Source organism: Heterodontus francisci, chromosome 3 (assembly GCF_036365525.1).
Source record: "Heterodontus francisci isolate sHetFra1 chromosome 3, sHetFra1.hap1, whole genome shotgun sequence".
In the NCBI taxonomy this organism is placed as follows: Eukaryota; Metazoa; Chordata; class Chondrichthyes; order Heterodontiformes; family Heterodontidae; genus Heterodontus; species Heterodontus francisci.
Window position 1 is genome coordinate 131,787,779 of NC_090373.1, and position 18,537 is coordinate 131,806,315.

Sequence of the window (18,537 nt, forward strand, 5' to 3'; positions counted from 1 at the left end):
AATAATTGACATGAGCTCCCACCCATGCAGTGGGCTCCCTGTTGGGGCGCTTGCACAAGCATCAGGAATTTTAATGAGTGAAGCAGCCATTTAAAGGGATAATTAACAGATGTCATCCTTGAAGTCATTGCTAGTGAAATGAAGTAAAGGAATATTTTCCTCTTTGGTGCCCAATCTCATCCACGTTAGATGATGCCTAATAAGAGACAGCTGAGAGGTTGAATGGTGTAAACAACCTCCAAAAGACTTGCCTTCAAATGAGGAAGAAAATGGTAGCTCTCAGGAAAGCTGCTACCTATAAAATTTTAACAACAAGTATCTAAAGTTTAACCTCAGAAGATGTTTTATTTTGCTTCCCACCCTTCCAAAGCACTTACATAACCTTACAGTACCCTGAATGCTTAGTATCCACGATCATATAGCAGAATGACGTGCATTCTGTTACAACAACCTGAAAATTTTGTCATACTGAAATCATAATTGGGTATCACACAGTAAATCCTTCCAACATATAGTATCTACATGGCATATGTTGAGTTACTGTCACATGAGATAGTAACAGGGACAGTGTAGGTCTGTAATTGTGCCTGCTCCTTAAATTTAGCACTTCCCAAGACTACTTCTCTGTTTGCAGGGAAAGCTGGTGCTTAATACAAAGGTGCAGACCAAATTTGGGGTGGGCCCAAGAATTACAAGCCATTGAAGAACCCGTCTTGTATATGCTTACCTATGAAAGCTTTGAGAAAGTAGGAGCAAGTGAAAAAGCCTGAAATGAGGATGCTACAATCAAAATGCTATGAATGAGGTCTCTCCTAGCTGAGCCCAATGCTGTCTTTGCTATTTTCCTTTCTAAGCAAGCATGGATCCAGATTTCCCATGGGCTCACTGGCAGGAGTGGAATGAATAAGTTAGCAGCTATATTTGTGCTCTATCTGAGTCACAATTGTTGTCACTTAGCCTACGTAACAGCACTGTGGGTATGTTTACACCACACGGACTGCAGCAATTCAAGAAGGCAGCTCACCACCACCTTCTCAAGGGCAAATATGGATGGGTAATAAATGCTAGCCTTACCAGCGATGCGTACATCCCATGAACAAATATTAAAAAACAGCCTGTGGTGCTCTAAAGGAGACAGGGTGGTCTGAAAAGAGAGGATCACAAGAGCAAGATGGTTGATCCTGTTCCACTTACAATAAATTGATGTTAAAATACCCAGGCAGGATTATATATTAGATAATGTAAACACCAATAGGATCCTGGCATGATGAAGACCAGCATTCTTTTTATCTTTCAACTGAAATTATAGGGATAAATTCTTTGGATAGAAAATCATGGGGAATGACCCACCAAGATAGCTTCAACCTCCCCTATTCTAAACTTCTCCCCCACTCTGCACCTTGATCATAGACTTGTGACCTGGTCTCCCCAAATTGTTCCTTAGTTTTCCGGGGACCATTTTCTCAGCAGAGGCCTGATCCTTCAGCAATTTTGACTCCTGCCCGCTGGTGGTGATGTCATTCCTGTTAGCTTCAGGTTGGAGTCAGTGTAGGGCTGTGTAAACTATACCCGCAAGTTAAAATCAACCTCTTGAGCCTCACGAGCTGGGGGACTGGAAGGTTCGCTGCCACTTGGCTTCCCGATTTACCACTCTGAGTTTAAATTGGCCCATTTGATTCATGAAACTGTTACATTGCTACACCAGACAGAAAATGCAATGAAGTAGTGTTTCAAAGCCAACTGCTATGCGTCGACAAAAGCTTTCAAATAGTTTTAAAATCATCTTGAAAATAATTGATTTTCTCCCATACTTTATTTGATAAAGAAAAGGTTCTCTAGTGTCTTCATCAGTTCAAGATTTGAGTATAAGTTATAACTAAAAGAATAATTTGCTGAAAAATAAATTGCACAAATGGCACTGATGAATATTTGATATTTTAAAACACATCTTTTGCTGTGTTAAAGAATGTTATCTATTTTAATAAACACATAGGATTACATTTCCACAATGTTAAATCTGACTGCATTCAACATTCATTATACAGCACACAATAGTCTTCAGGGCATCGCATAGGAAGTGGAAGTATGTAGGGGCATGACTGACTCTAACACAGTCTCACCCCAGTGCCCCTCTGTAAATGTCTTCAATAAACATTATGAGGGAAACTGAGCCTACGCTGTTTATTCTAGATGGACCCGATAGTCATTGAAGGGGGAAAAGAGTCCATTAGGAATCCACAAGGAAAGTTTGGCAAATTGAACAAAGGAGCAAAAGAAAATAGAGAGTGATTCTTTTGAAGTCAGTAGTGTAATACTCCAGGACCTGGTTTACACATTAACCCTTTGTACAGAGGTTGCCATTTCTGTACTGAGTCATTAAATAGAACAGAGCACAGTTCATGTTATCCTTAAGAATAGTTATTGTTGTAGTGTGGCAGAGTTCTTGAAGTGGAGTTAACGTGCCATTATATGATACCATGGCACCCGGTTATAAATATTAGACTGGAACCACAAAGGAAAATAAAACAACAGCAAACAGTTTTACACTAAAAACAAAACATGCTGGAGCTACTCAGGAGGTCTTTAAGCAACAACAAAGAACAGTTTGGTGTTCTGATTAAGGGTCTATATTTGAAATGTTAACCTATCTTTGCTCTTTCAGGTCGTTTTTACATCATTATCTGTCTTTGTTTACAATTGTCACATTTTCAGTATTATTCCTTTATGTTTCACATAAATCTCCGTGCAGGCACTGCTGAAGATGAAACATCATTTGTGTTTAACTATTCATTGAAGGATAAGCAAAAATGCGGAATGTATTTAATCATGGGCGGAACATAAGTACCGTGTGTCACTAACTACATGTGCATGTATATTTTTGTATGTATGTAGACATGGAGTGTTGGTACTCTGCAGTTTCCCACAGTGAGTTCTTGATTTCAGCCATTCATTGTTCACCATTGCCAAGAAAATAGATAAAGCTAGCACCGATTGTTATATTAAATGGTTCTGTTTTAATGGGCTGTTAATATGGCCATGCTGTGTGGCAGCTTGGATACCTCTGCCTCATAATAATAACCAATGCCTTATTTTGCTGGAAAGCAAGGAGAGCATAGAATCCGGCTCGATGAGCATATAACAGCTAAGCGGGCTATAACTAGAAGAGGCACAAAGAGCAGCAAGCCTATCAAAAGCTACATGTGAGGGGAGGCCAATAGCAAGAGGCACCATTGCCAAATTATGGGAGTGAGATCTTTTGCTTTCTTGTTGTAACTTTTGGCGCAAGAGCCAATTTATGCTGATTTTCCCCAGTTTCCGCGGCTCTTCCATTGAAACCCTTATGTGTCCCACTAGCCATTAGGCCCACATTTTACGAAGCAGTAATGTCAGGATTGGACTCACCTGGAAGGACTGGCCTTGCCAAATTTTATGAGGCTACTTCTTCCTCCATGTTTTATTAGGCTACCTCCACTGAAAAATAAGGCACAGAGTGCTTTTTTCTGGAAGGTAGAAAGACTAGCTATGCAATAACTGTTCGAGGGATACTGCTTACCATTGAAGGGGAAGGTTCTTTATTTATTTGGCTGTAAAGATACTGTGGTGAGAAGCACAAAGCAGACAAGTAGAAATGTAGGATAAACTCACTTTTTTTTTACTGATAACACCTCCAAGATCCTACCACAGTAGGTTCAGCAAAGAAGGATACCCCATTTTGGAAAGATGACAGATATCTAACCATTCTGGATCCAGGTAGAGACCATAATCTATTCAGTCAGCTGTACCCATAGGAAGAAATTGTGTAGTATCAGGAATAGCCACATCAGTGTATACCTTATTACTATTGGATCATAGTTCACATGACACTAATCAAAATTGTGAGCTGCAGCATCCTCAGTGAGGAGACATGGAAAGCATGGAGACAGTTCTTCCACCACCTCCTGTCAAACTCAAGCTTTTTTTCCATGTTGCCCTTTGCAAGCTAGATCTCCCTGTCTTGGTTTTTGCATGTCGACAACTGCATGACAGATTTGACAAATAATACTTGTGGGGGCTTGGAAGGATTAGGTGGCAAAACAGTTTAATTCAGGTTGATGAGTACACCTGTCCTTGTCATACCGGCTTTCTGCAGACTGGCCTCCAAGAGATGGCATTGCCACAAAGCTGCCATTTTGTGAAGTATGGAAGCTGAAGACATGCACACAAAGCAGGGTCTCGGTCAGTAAATATGGATCCTGGGGTAAGGAAAGATGTATACACAATGGGCTGAATTTTATTCTCCCGCCACTGGTAGTGGCAGCAGGTGAAATAAACGAAGGCCCGCATACACTGACATGCTGCCACGATCTAGCGCATTGCGGCTCATTTCCATATGTAGGGCGGACCGCCACCCCCCACCCCCAATCTCGTGGTGGGGGGCAGTCAGTTTTTTTTAAATTGTTAGGCCAATTAAGAGTCAACCACATTGCTGTGGGTCTGGAGTCACATGTAGGCCAGACCAGGTAAGGATGGCAGATTTCCTTCCCTGAGGGACATTAATGAACCAGATGGATTTTTACGACATTTGACAATGATTTCATGGTCACCATTAGACTAGCTTATAATTCCATATATTTTTTTTATTAATTGAATTCAAATTGCACCATCTGCCTTTGTGGGCTTCGAACCCATATCCCCCAGAGCATTAGCCTGGGCGACTGGATTACTAGTCCAGTGAAATTACCACTATGCCACCACCTCCCCACCTCCTCCTCTGCGACGTCAGCAATAGGGTCAGCTGCCTCTGCGCAGGCGCTGTGCCATTTTTAAAGGGCTACCAGACCTGCACAGAGAGAAAAAAGTTCAACCCCGGAACGCAACTCCCCCCCCACCCCGCCATCTACACTGTACATAAACGTGTGACCTGTTCCCCACTAAAACACAGAAAATAAATGGCGGCCCTGTTCCCTGTCCCCAAAACACTTAAATTGAAAAGTTGACCTCTCCCGCCTCAACTGCACAAAGTGCAGAGGTCACCCCTTCCACTCCCCCACACTAGAAATGCAGAGTTGACCCCGTCTCCACCCTCCTCCACAACTACACTAAAAATCCTAAGTTCCCCCCTTTCCCACCTCGGTAGCACCAGCTTACACTGGACGGGAAAGTGAAGGTGCGTGAGTGCCGGTCATCGAACAGAAGATCGTGGACAGCCAATAAGATCAGGGGAATGGTATGTTAATGTATTCATGTCCTTTATTTCAATATTTAAAGTCAGATCCTGTTGCCAAGCGGCCATTGCCGAGCGGCGGGGGGCTGCCACGGAGCCCCGCCACCGGCGGGAAGATCGGGCCTGGCAATCCTGGCATCGGGCTCCGTGGCGGGCCTCTGCTGCTGCGATCTTCCTGCCCCCCCTACAGCATGGAGCCCGACATCAACAAAATTCTCCCCAATATGTGAGAAACAGTTGCATCTGTCTTTTTGTCCTGTTAAAAACTGCATTATTCCTGTTATTCCTCCAATATCTAGGAATGTCATTGAAACCCCCAAAGGAATTCCCATCCTGACCATTTCGATGGCTTTAATCAAATAGCAGCAGGAATATAGCAATTGTAAGAATGGATTTGGAAATAAAAGTCTTTCAATGCAAAAAATGAAACTTAACAACAACAAAAATAATGCAACAATAAATTGCAATATGATAAACAAAAGAACAAATTTGCAAACCAAACTGTAAAACGGTTTGCTGTTTAAGAAGCCTATTCCTCCAGGTTAGGTACTTCAAATGAGCGATGCTGCTGGTGGGTAATTGGCAAGATCCAGTGTGCAACTCAACTTGTTAATGTTTAAACTTGGCATGAAGGTTGTGCTGTCCATCAGTGCAGCCTCCAGTCGGCCCACTTACTTTCATCATAACATGCAGTGCACAGCAAATCGGTCATGGCAAGTTGCACACCCAGTGCCATGACCTGCGTTCCCAGTGAAAACAACTGATGCCTTCTTTCCACAGGTAAAGTGATGAAGGTATTTTCTGTTGTAATGTTGTGCCTGTCACTTGCTTGATGCATTTCTGCAGACTACAGACTAGCTGATCTGGCACCCCTGGGGTGGCTTGGAAAGACCTGATAGTGTAAAAGCTTAATGATATGGTCACCTTCCCTTCCACTAGAAGAGCTGTCATTATTCTGGAGATTGTCGGCAGGTCAGAAGTGTAAAATACACCTAGCACTAATATACATCATCCATTTTTATGGCTTCGTAAAAAAATTGCTACAGATATTCTAGTCTTCTCTCAACAGTTACTCCTCAAGAAAATAATTTAAATTAGCATTGGTTAGATTATCCTCTGTGGCTGGCTTATTGCAGAATTGCATTGAAAATGCTTTTGCAATGACTCTTATTTTCCTGGGTCAACATCATTTTAATATTGTGGATAGGCTTCAGTGCGTTTTGGGCCTTCAAGTGGATGTTTGCCTCTAAGAAGGAGGAAAATCAGTAGTACTGCAGCATTCAGCTTCTGCAGCAAGGCACTGTGTAACTTACTAGAAACGTAAATCTAACCTTCTGATACACTGCTCATTGCTGAGATCCAAACAGGAGCAGCTTGAACAGTAGATAAAGGTAAGAGGCACCTGCAGGTGGGCAGCAGATGCTTCCAATGCTGCCTGATGAGCCTGATTTTGAAGTGGATATATATCACATGAAAAGGAACTCCTAATGAAAACACCAATATTGTTTTCTGTAAAGATATTTCAATTTTCAGGAAGGAAAACAGCACAATGCTCAAAATTGTATCAAGGTAAACGCTTAAAAACGAAAAAAAAGACGTCAGTCGCAAAGTTGCAGGTACCACACTGAACTCCGGGGTTGGTATTTTATGGTACTTCTGCCTTCCTGTTGCTGGCCAATAAACAGTGAGGCCTCTTTTACACAGTGGATATTTTGAGGCAAGTCACATGTGGCAGGGAAGGAAAATCTAACACTGGACATCACAACATCATTTAATTCCCATAGACATGCAGCAGGTAAGATTGTAGTTGCTCCAGTGGACTACCAGTTGTTTTGGGCAGAGAAATATCGGAATGGGATTCTTTAACTGGGTGGGGATTCTGTGGCTCGGCCTTCCTGCCCATTTTCCTCTTTCAGATGCCCTAAATCCACAACAAAACTGTGGCAAATGTGAGAAAAACCTGGGCCACTATGATTTTCCAATACAAAGATTCTGAATACCTTTTATTCTGCTGAATTCATATAGCCAGTTTTGAAATTCTGGTATTTGAATACAAAGCATCTGTGACTGATTCATTGACCTTTCCTATTATTGGGGCAGCTTATTGCTAAAAAAAAGCTACATTTTTGGAGTTCAGTCAGTTTGTTTTGAAATCTACCCTCCACATGAGAAAATAGCCCCAAACTCCTTTACCCTCCACCCCCCACTTTACTTGCTTATAATCTTTTACATTTCTAATATTTGTCAGTTCTGAAGAAGGGTCACTGACCTGAAACGTTAACTTTGCTTCTCTCTCCACAGGTGCTGCCAGACCTGCTGTGCATTTCCAGCATTTCTTGTTTTTATTCCAAATCCCTAATTTAAAGAATTGTTCAATAAGTGTGGCTAAGATGGAAGTTTAGTGCTGTGGCTCACTTCATTTCAGAAGAGCTTCTCAAAGCAATTTTCCCCAGGTGGTTGATGTGGCCTTGTTGAACGTCTGCAGGTGATGTGCAAGTCTATGCCATAGGGAGGTTATAGGTAAATCCAAGTACCTTAATCAAATTCTTATCAGTATTTGCAATATAGAACAGGTATTAGCAACTCAAATTGAAAATGCATATCTAGATTTATATGTAATGAAGCCTCCCTGTAGGCTTATAGCCTAATCGGAGAGACATTTGCATCTGTAAGGTGCTTCTAATTTGTACTTCAGTGGATTTTGTGCCCTAAAAATATATCATATTACAAGCTGTGTGATGAAAAACATATACACCCATTTTTTGGGGGGTTATCAGGCAGTCCAGTAAATGGGGTGGTGTTACTGTAATTATAGGGGCGATGCTGAACATGTATGATGCTTCACAGGCGGGAAGAAAACAGGAACATAAAAGGATACACAGCAGTGTAATTCTGCAACACTGTCTTAAAGTTTAACTGCCAGTGAGTTTCTGGCAGGAAACCAAATTGACGAATTAATTTCCCACTGCAGAGTGACACCCAGCTAATTTTATCTCCTATTTCCCCTCTCTCTGAGCTCATCTCATCCATAAGACCCACCTCCTTCTCCATGAACCCTATTTCTATTGACCAACCAACTGCCCTTTCTGACCCCATGTTAGCTGTCATTGCAAGCAGTTCCCTCTCCGAGTGTATTGTGCCCCTCCCTTTCAAATTACCCCACTCTTGGAAAGACACATCCTTGACACAGCAGTCTTTGCCAGTCCATCTTCAACCTACCTTTCCTCTCTAAGTTCCTTGAATGTGCTGTTGCCTCCCAAATCCATGCCCATCTTCCCCACAACTCCATGTTTGAACATTTCCAATCAGATTTTGCCCCTGCCACAGCACTGAATCAACAAACTAACACTCAACATCCTCTGTGACTATAACTGTGTTGCACTGTCCATCCTTATCCTTCTCAACCTTTCTTCCCCCTTTGACATGGTTGGCCACACCATCCTCTTCCAACGCCTCTCCTCCAATGTACAGCTGAATGGGGCTGCCATCACTCATGCCTAGCCAGTTGCAGTCAGGTAATCTCCTTTAATGGCTTCTCTTCCTACTCCCGCACCATCACCTCTGGAGTCCACCAAGGATCTATTCGAGGCCCACTCCTATTTCATAGAATCATGGAATATTACAACACAGAAGGACACCCTTGTTTACATCATCAGAAGATACGACCTTCGGTTCCACGACACCCAGATTCACCTCACCACCTACCCTATTGACCCTAGCACTGCCTGTGTTTAAAGGCAGCTTGTCTGACATCAAGTCCTGGATGAGCCACATCTTTCTCCAATTAAACTTTGGTAAGACTAAAGGCATTAACTTCAGTCCTTGCTACAAACTGTGTTCCCTTGGCATCTATTCCATTCTCCTCCCTGGCCACTGTCTCAAGCTGAACTATTCCCTCCATCACAAATACTACATGCTTCCAACTTTATAACATTGTCTGCTTCCCCCTGCCCCAGCCCATCTGCTGTTGAAACCCTCATCCATGCTGTTGTTACCTCCAGCCTCGACTATTCCAAAGTTCTCCTGGCTGGCCTCCCATCTTCCATCATCTGTAAACGTAAGCTTCTCCAAAACACTCCTGCACTTAATCTAACTTGCACCAAGTCTCGCTCACCAATCACCCTTGGTTCACTGACCTACATTGGGCCCCAGTCCAGCAATGTCTCGAATTTTAAATTCTCATTCTCATGGACAAACACCTCCATGGCCTCATGCCTCCCTATCTCTGTAATCTCCTCTAGCCCCAGAACTCTCCAAGAACATAGTGTTCCTCTTATGCATCTCCCACTCCCTTTGCCCCATCAGTGGCAGCCATGCCTTTGGATGTTTAGGTCCTACATTCTGTAATTTCCTCCCTAAACCTCCCTGTCTCTCCCTCTCTATCCTCTATTAAGATGCTCCTTAAAACCTGCTTTTTGACCAAGTTACTGCTCCTAATATTTCCTTCTTTGGCTTGATTTGTTACCTGGATTTGTTGGGCTATGCTTCTGTGGAATATCTTGGGATGTTGTCCTATGTTAAATGCACTACGTAAATGCAAGTTGTTGTGGCATAACTCCTTATTTTGTGGAATAATAAAATCAGAGTTTTAGGATCCAGCAGAAATGAAGCCATTTTTATCTAGAAAATGCTGGACATATTCAGTAGGGAGGCAGCATTAGTGGAGAGAAAAACAGTTAGCGTTTCATGTCCCATACTTCATCAGCACCAGTTCTCATCCCCACAGATTCCACAGGTTTTCAGCTCCCCATTTTCTTCTGCAAATGTAAGAAATTTAGCACTGGGCTAGGAATGCTGATGTCTGTGTAAAAAGCAGATGGTTGGCAATATAATTGGGAGCATCTGAGAATAGGGTGCAATCTCTTGAGTAGAACACTGCAGTTCAGAGAAATGTACTAATTTTGCCTGTCGTTTTTGTATGTGAAGCTTAAAAGGAGCATGCATATTAGCAGGATACAATGAAAAATACTTGCAACTCAGTCAGGTCTCCACTGTCTTTAACAATTGGTTTTCATTGCCTTTTGATGGCTGTATTATAATATTTGCAGTTACTCAATTTTTAAACTTTTTTATTATTGTCACATATGCACTGGCAATTTCAGTTGTGAAGTATTATTTTATATCATTTTATTTCCTTTCTCCTGAGACATGTTTATATCAGATTTAAATGGGAATTTGTCAGAACTGTTTTGGAAATGGACAGGTTGTATTTATATGTCTATTTTTGAGCTGTTGTGATTGCTATGATGGTTTTGCAATGTGCAATGCTCTCATGTTTCACCTACATGTTCCGACAATACCAAAATAATTATAGTTTTGCCGCACCACACAAGAGTTTGCAATGGAATTGAGTTCTGAATACTGGGCTGATCGTTACCTGGATTTGCTCTATAAGGAGAAGACAAAACATCAGCACTAGTTTCAGTAATTACAGCACAACTGTGCTTGGAATTATCTTTTAGCAAATAAAAGGTTCTGATATGGGGCAAAAACCTTTGAAAGGTTCATAGTCTTCTGTAACTTTCCCCAGGGAAGTTTATGGTTGTTTTGTGTTAGTGGCATGGTAGATGTTACAAGATAAGATGTGCAAATCAGGTTACAGTTGAAACTGCTATTTAATTGTAGTTCTTTCAATTTAGTCAAATGTATTCATTACTCATGATGCAGTCTCCTCTACACTGGGGAGACCAAATGCAGATTGGCTGATCACATTGCAGAACACCTCTGTTCAGTCTGCATGACCCCGAGTTTCTAGTTGCCTGACATTTTAATTCTCCAACCCACTCCCACTCTGACCTCTCTCCCTTGGCCTCCTACGTCATTCCAATGAAGTTCAGTGTAAGTTCAAGGAACAGAAAATCAAATTTTGATTCGGCACTTTACGGCCATCCAGACTCAACATAGAGTTCAACAATTGCAGATCGTAATCTCTACTCCCATTTTTTTCTTTTTTCTCTTTTTTTAGGTTTTCTTTGCTTTTGGATGGCAACTGTTGGTGATTACTCTGCTTTTCACATTCAAACCTCCTCTAGATCCTTCTTTTGTTTCTTTACTCATCCCATTACCACTCCCTTTGCCTTGAATCATCCGTATTGTCATTTATTCTCTCCTGCCTTCCACCCTATCACAGACCTTCCGTTTTGTTCTTTTTCCCTATCCCTACCTCTATACTTGGTTAAAACATTTACATCTCAAACTTTTACCAGTTTTGACAAAGGTCATCAACCTGAAATGTTAACTGTCTTTCTCCACAGATGCTGCCTGACCTGCTGAGTATTTCCAGCATTTTCTGTTTTTATTGCAAAGTTTTTATTTGCTTCCTATTTCAGACAAAAACTACAATTCTGTTAAAATGCTTTTGTGATTTTGCTTGTAATAGAAAGGACAGGAAAACTTCTCTCCATATTTACTGTGACACAATATTCCTTCCAGCTTTTCTGATATATCTCACCATGTCTCTGTTACAGGTACCAAGAAAAATACTTCAAGTATTTCTATAAATGGTGTCTATGTACAAATTTGGCATTGCCTTTTACTGTACATATGAAAAACTTTACTTGACAGAATACTTCAATGAATCATTGATGCGTTTTACTCACCCCAATATAAAATACATAGTTATGTCAAAATGAAAGGCATATTTCTTGAAATTTATGACAGGAAAAATGACTTAAGTACATGCTAGAGCTTATTAGATTTGTGTTAACAGATTGTGAGGTTAGTGAACCTTTAGTTCCACTAATGACTAATTCCTGCAGATTGTGTTGTTTTAAAGGACACTGTCACCTCAATTATACACTGCAAGATCCACCACAATCGGAGTGATTTAAAAAAAAACTGCCATCCATGAGCAAGGTAGCAAGTGATGGAGGAAGCTCCCAACATGCCCAGGCTACTATGCCACTCATCTTTCCCAAAGTTATGCCTAGGAGATTCTCCTTGTACCCCATACCATCTTGTGATTTGTAATAACCAGTTGTAAATTACAGATTAATTTTTTTGATGTGTAACATTTTTCATTCATTCCTTTGGAAGAAACAACATGAATTTACACTCGCACAGCACCTTTCACGATCTCAGTGCATTCCAAAGTGCTTCACAGCCAATGAAATATGTAGTTGTTTGGTAGTACAGAACTTGAGTATTGCTGAAAATAGAGACGGGTTGTCGCAGCTTTTCATCTTGCACTCATCAGGACAATCCACAAGAATACCAATGCAAGGGAAAACAACAACTTTATACTGTATACTGTAATTTCCAGCCCTAAAAAGTGCCCAGTCTACCTCAAATTACCCTGAAAGGGTAATGTATCCCAAAAAATCTGAGCAACAGGTGAAGCTAGCTGTTTCACACCGCTACTATGCAGTAGCCACGTGTGTTGTGTTCGCCACTAAGAGGATGCAGACATCAAGCCCAAAAGACGTCCTGCCTATCACACAAATGAGTAATGTGATATATGAATTTCAATGCCAGTGTGATGTTAGGTATATAGGCCGTACGTCCCAAAGACTGGCGGATCGTATCAAACAACATGTCCCCTCTGCTGTTCGCAACGGGCAAGGTACAGGCTGTACCCAACCAGCTCGTGCTTGCAAAACTCAAAACACAGTGTCCAACATTAGATGTGATTCCGCGATTGGACGACATTTGCTAAATAATCCTTAGTGTGCTAAGAATTACGCTGACAACCAATTTAAGATTGTCAGTAGGGCTCACAGTGTGGCACACTTGCGCGTACTGGAAGCTACATATATTAATAACAGGGCCCTGTTCTTTGCAGACAGAAAGAATATTGTGTCTGTTTCAGCTAAACAAAATAAGTGACATCCAATTGCTGGTTCATTCCTCAGGGCAATGCCTTGACCAATCAGAGTCAAGCTGCTTGTTTAAATTTCAAACAAACCTTGGCAGATAACTGCCAGTCACCATAAACTGGTGCATTCTCCATGGCAATGCCTCTACCAATCAGAGCTCATTTGCCAACCAATCAGCACTCTCTTCTCATACAGTATAAAGTTGTTGTTTTCCCTTAAGTTGGTATTCTTGCATATTGTCCTGATGAGTGTAAGACGAAAAGCTTCGACAACATGTCAACAGCAATAATGAAATATGTCTTGAAATTCAACATCTAATTGCCCACAACAACATCCCACAAGAAACAGTAAGATCAATGACCAGATCAACTATTTTTGTAATACTGGTTGAGAGATAAATATTGGCCAGAACATGCTCTTCTACCTGAGAGGACAGATGAGGGAACATAGGGTGTGGTAGGGAAAACTGAAAAATTGCTAGATTAAATTCTGGAATGGGAGCTAGATGATAGAGTGAGCTGATAACTGTTTTATTCCTAAATTGTTATGTTAAACAAATGTATGGCATAATCCCATACCACGTCAAAATATCAAGTACATTATACAATGAACTAAGTTTTAAGTGCAGTGCATAGCTAAACATGGCAACCATTCTCTGCAAAAATATCCCACAAATAGTAATTAAATGAATGACCAGATAATCTGTGTTTTATGGCATTAGATGAGGGAAAAAAGTTAGCTAGGACACCAGCAGGACACTTTGGGCAAGACCTTTGGTGCTCTAGCATCTGTTTTGTGGTGTTACGAGTGCCATTAGGGTTCCAGAATGGTGGCCGTGGCTTGTGTGCACGCTGCTGGCCCGAAAAGTGCTGGACAACATCCTGGTAAAGAGGTTAGCATGGGCACACTTCGCAAACACTGGATTTATACAAAGCAGGTAGACCAGGATGTCAATCAGCATGCAATGCTGATCTCACGCACATGCTGCCATTTTGGAACACCACCCTCCAGCCAACACCATCGCTTAACCTTGCATAGCTGAACGTGCATTAAGCAGCATGAAGGACCCTCCCACCAGTGCTTTTTAAAGGGATCATCAACTACTTACAGTTTAGTTACTTGATTGAGTTCCTTGATTTCCTCTGGTTGTTGCTATAATTCTGCATGTTTTTGGTGTTTTCTATCATTGTTTCAAGTTTCAAAAGTCTACAGAGTAACTGGTTGCTCTCGAACATGGGTACACGAGTAGGCCTTCCTTCAGGAATTGAGCATTACTGAGAGAATGAGCAGAGCAGGACAAGCTGCTAGAAGAAGGAGGAGGAGGAGGAAGGGAGGGAGGAAAAGGTGAATGAGGGGGAAGAAAAGGCAGAAAAGGAAGGGAGGAGCCAACCTAAACAGTCCCTTTTTACATGGCTATATGTGAAGAACCAATTCAAGTGCGGTATCAGTAACCTCAAACCCAATTTTCTAGCTGCCAATCATCCTACACTCCTTACATGCACTCTGTCACTGACGATGACATTATCCTTTTGGTCACAATGCAAAAATAAAAGTCACCACAAAATGCATATTCTAACACAAATTTATAAATTAAATTGAGCCATATTTCATACAAACTTAAACTAATCACCTTTGTACATTCCCTTAGTGCCTGTCTTCCATGTGCATTCGGCTGTCCCAGTGCAATTACACAATGCTACCCCAGTTGCTACAGCATGATGGTGGAAGGCTGCTGACTTTCAGTTGAAGAGACTGCAGACAGTCTTAGAGATTGACCTCAATCAGTTCTGGGCCTAGATGACCTGGCTTCAGACTGCACCATCTTGATATAGCCCACAGCAGTCAAAGAGAGAGATACAGCACTGAAACAGGCCCTTCAGCCCACCGAGTCTGTGCCGACCAACAACCACCCATTTATACTAATCCTACATTTAATCCCATATTCCCTGTGTGGAGTTTGCAAGTTCTCCCTGTGTCTGCGTGGGTTTTCTCCGGGTGCTCCGGTTTCCTCCCACATGCCAAAGACTTGCAGGTTGATAGGTTAATTGGCCATTATAAATTGCCCCTAGTATAGGTAGGTGGTAGGGAAATATAGGGACAGGTGGGGATGTGGTAGGAATATGGAATTAGTGTAGGATTAGTATAAATGGGTTATTGATGGTCGGCACAGACTCGGTGGGCCGAAGGGCCTGTTTCAGTGCTGTATCTCTAAACTAAACTAAACTACATTAATCCCATATTCCCTACCACATCCCCATCATTCTCCTACCACCTACCTACACTAGGGGAAATTTACAATGGCCAATTTACCTATCAACCTGCAAGTCTTTGGCTGTGGGAGGAAACTGGAGCACCCACGTGGTCACAGGGAGAACTTGCAAACTCCGCACAGGCAGTACCCAGAACGCTGGAGCTGTGAGGCTGTGGTGCTAACTACTACGCCACTATGCCGCCCTAAAGCAGCAGTGTGGGCTGACTGGCTGACAGATAATAGCAAGGGCACTGGTTGAGGCAGAGGTGGGATCATGATTGCTGTCACTTTGAGAGTGGACAGCAGGTTCATATTCTTTGGCGCCTCAGCAATCCTTGTAATCTGCTGGAGGATAGATTGCTGAACTGCTCTGTCACCCTGCAAGCCACTTTGAACACTGATATCCACAGCCAAGATGGCAGCAGTCTGAAATTGCATAGCAGCAAGCTGACCTTGCATGACCTCAGTCTGATCTTCCATTGCATCACTCAAACTCTTGGTGGAAGCTGCTTATGCCGCAATAGCAGCTGAGACATTGGCCATCAGATGCTGCATCGTGGTTGGGTCCACAAGTGCGTTGATGGAGTTGGCCACCACTTTCATGCTGGAAAAGATGGACTCCACGCTGTGCATAAAGATCTGTGCCAACTTGGTGCTAGACTCCTCCATGCTCCTTGACATTGAACACAGGCTTTCTGGCAGGCGTCCCAATGTACCAAATGTTTTCTTGTGTACACACTTCTTCTGCAGCCTGGTCCATCGAAGTCTTCCTCTGAGATCCCTGCAGCAGATCTCATATGTGGCCTTGCTCTCCAGCGAGTTGGCACCTGATCAATCCTTGCCCCCCTGCTCTGGTTCCAGCACACTTGTGCCTGGTGTCTCACCACATGCAAATTCTGCCTTTGTGCTATCCTCTAAGAAACGTGCCATGTCAGTATGTGAGTTGGTCGCTGCAAGTGTGAAATCAAGTGACAGCATCTTCTTGGTCTGCTTTCATTGCGTGGACAAGCTGAACTTCCTGGTTACCTGAAAGGAAAAAAGCACAAGGGAAAGGTTGTGATGAATGGAGAGGTGAAAGTGCATGCTTACACCATCTGCAGACTCTCAGTCAGAAGATATTGTGTAATGAGGAAGAAGTGAGATGTGAGAAGGAGTATTGGCATACCATCATCTTCAATGGATGCAGCCTCACCGCTGGCCATGGCCTCAGCAATGACCCTTCCAACAACTGCCACTGCAGTCTCCTACATGAGCGTAAGACTATGCATGAGTGCCTCTCCCTCTCTGGTTAGCTCCTCTTACAAGCATTCGCCCTGAGCTGCTAAATATTCTGGCATTCATTATGCCCAGGTAATCCAGTGAGCTTGGGCGCAGACTGAGGGAAATCACTCCTTATATGTTTAAAATTAGCTGGATAGATTATAATTTTCCTTTCAGGTCACATACCTTCCATTATTCCTTAAATATTCAGACTGGCACTCAATATATATACAGTGCGAACAGAAAGCAGGACATTTATCAGCCCTCCTCCCGCCCCACCCAACCTCCATATAGTCATAGTAAATCTATCAGATGGCAGGGAGCAAGCACGGGATTTACTCTGCGGAGCTGCCGCAATATTAAACGCGGCAGCTCATTTACAGGGCTGGGGCAGACTGGCCCCCCCGATGACGTGGCGGAGCGGGCGATCTGTCCCCGGCAATGGCGTCTGGGCCAACTGCGCTGGTGCCGGTGCCATTTTTAAAGGGCTTAGAGCCCTAAGTGACTATTTGAATTTTTAAAACCACAGTGAATTTAAAAGTATTAGAAATAATTAAATAAATCTTTCCAGCTCCTCTCCACCCTGACCTTACATTTCATTCCTTGCCCTCTCCCCCTGCAAAATACTTACTTTCTGTACCTGACCTTCCCCCCACAAAGTTCAGAAACTTTTAACTTTACCCCTTCCCTTCATCCCCTCGAGCAATCAGGTACGTTTGACTCTGCTCCCCATCCCCCACCCCAGACTGAAATACTTACCTCCTCCCCGCTCCCCACCAGTGTCCCGCATTGGATCTCTGGTTGGAGATGCGACGGCGCGGGAGTGCTGGCCACCGACTGTAATATCGGAGCAGGACGGCCAGCATGATGAGGTAAGTAATCATTCGTTCATTTACATTTATTAACATATTGAAATTTCGGCCCTGTCGCCCAGCGGCGGGGGGCTGCCACGAGGCCTCGTCGCCACCAGTAATATGGGGCGGGGCCTTCCCGGCGTCAACGCCTGTGGCAGGCCTCTCCTGGAGGCACTTTCCAGCCCCCCCCCACCAGGACCCCTGACATCGGGGAGCCGGTAAAATTCAGTCCATGCAGTCTAAGGCATTCATGGTTAATGTGGTCACAAAACACAATATGCACTTCAGTGTAAACAACATGGGCTAATTTAGAAATGTATTTAAATAGCTAGGAAATTACTTAGACATTGCCATGTTACTCAGCCTAGCATGCACCTTGTTTAGGCTAGCTGTTTATCTCATATAAACATAAGATTCTGAGGGGTCTTGACAGGGTGGATGTGGAAAGGATGTTTCCTCTTGTGACAGAATCTAGAACTAGGGGTCACTGTTCAAAAATAAGGAGTCACCCATTTAAGACAGAGATGAGGAGAAATTATTTCTCTCAGATGGTCGTGAATTTTTGGAACTCTCTTCCTCAAAAGGCAGTAGAAGCAGAGTGAATATTTTTAAAGCAGAGGTAGATCGATTCTTGATAAGCGAGAAGGTGAAAGGTTGAAAGGTTATTGGAGGTAGGTGAGAATGTGGAGTTGAGGTTACAATCAGATCAGCCATGATCTTATTGAATGGCAGAGCAGGCCTGAGGGGCCGAGTGGCCTACTCCTGCTTCTAATTCATATGTGTCTCAATTTTTGGAAGGAAATTTCTCTCTTGGAATAATCTTTTGACGTAAGTTTACTAATAATTATGCAATGCAGATACAGATGATGTCTCAGTGGCCAGTATACTGAAATACCTCTCCTATTCAACTAAACTCAACGACCAGCAAAAAAAACCACTGTTGAGAGAACCAATGGTATATGGTGTCAACAGCACTATAATGGCTTGTTTTTTTGTTATGGAGTAGATTTACTCAGAGAAAGATCGGGCTTGTTTGGTAGAATTACTGTGTGCGGAGAGGGTAGATGAAAAAGTCTTCTCTCAAAAGGGTTAAAAATATTACAATGTCTGTGCCACCAAGCTGGCTGCATTCTGCCTGAAGGAAGGGCTCCAAAA